Here is a 746-nt window from a genome sequence, read left to right on the forward strand (position 1 = left end):
CTGTATGTACTCAGGTTTGGGTCTTCAATTATGTTACATTGATCTATGTGTCTATTTTTGCACCAGTACCATGGTGTTTTTATGACTATAGCTCTGTAATACAGCTTGAAATGCCCCCCGCCCCCGCTACCGGCATTGCTCTTAGTGCTCAAGGTTGTTTTGGCTATCTGAGGTCTTTTGTGCTTCCGTATGAATCTTGGGACTTTTTTCCAATTCTGTGAAAAATGTCATGGGGATTTTGATTGGCATTGCATTGAATCTATAAGTGACTTTTGGTAGGATGTTCATTTTCACAGTATGAATTCTTCTAATCCATGAGCTTGGGAGGTCCTTCCATCTTCTGATGTCTTCCTCAATCTCTTTCTTTAAAGATTTAAAATTTTCCTTGTAGAGCTCTTTAATGTCTTTGGTCAGGTTTATTCTGAGATATTTTATTTTTTGCAGCTACTGTGAAGGGGAGTGTTTCCATGTGCTCTTTCTCTGATTGCTTGTTATTAGTATATAGAAAGGTTAATTTTGTAACCTGCAACTTTAATGAACGTAGTAATAATATCTAGGAGTTTTCTGGTGGAATTTTTGGTGTCTCTTAGATATAATATCATATCATCTGCAAAAAGGGATAATTTGATCTCTCCTTTAATTTTCTGCTCTTGTTTTTATTGTTCTTGCAAGTGGTTCAAGCACTATGTTAAAGAGAAGTGGAGATAGTGGCCAGCCTTATCTGGTTCCAGATTTCAATGGAAATG

General features: G+C 36.7%; 1 protein-coding gene across 1 annotated transcript in view; it reads left to right on the forward strand.

The window, feature by feature from the left end:
• The window catches only part of Dlgap2 (DLG associated protein 2), an 886,725-nt gene that overhangs the window by 129,208 nt on the left and 756,771 nt on the right, over window positions 1-746 (forward strand). The window lies entirely within an intron of this gene.

The sequence above is a fragment of the Nannospalax galili genome, unplaced genomic scaffold, assembly GCF_000622305.1.
Source record: "Nannospalax galili isolate Female #2095 unplaced genomic scaffold, S.galili_v1.0 scaffold134, whole genome shotgun sequence".
Lineage (NCBI taxonomy): Eukaryota > Metazoa > Chordata > Mammalia > Rodentia > Spalacidae > Nannospalax > Nannospalax galili.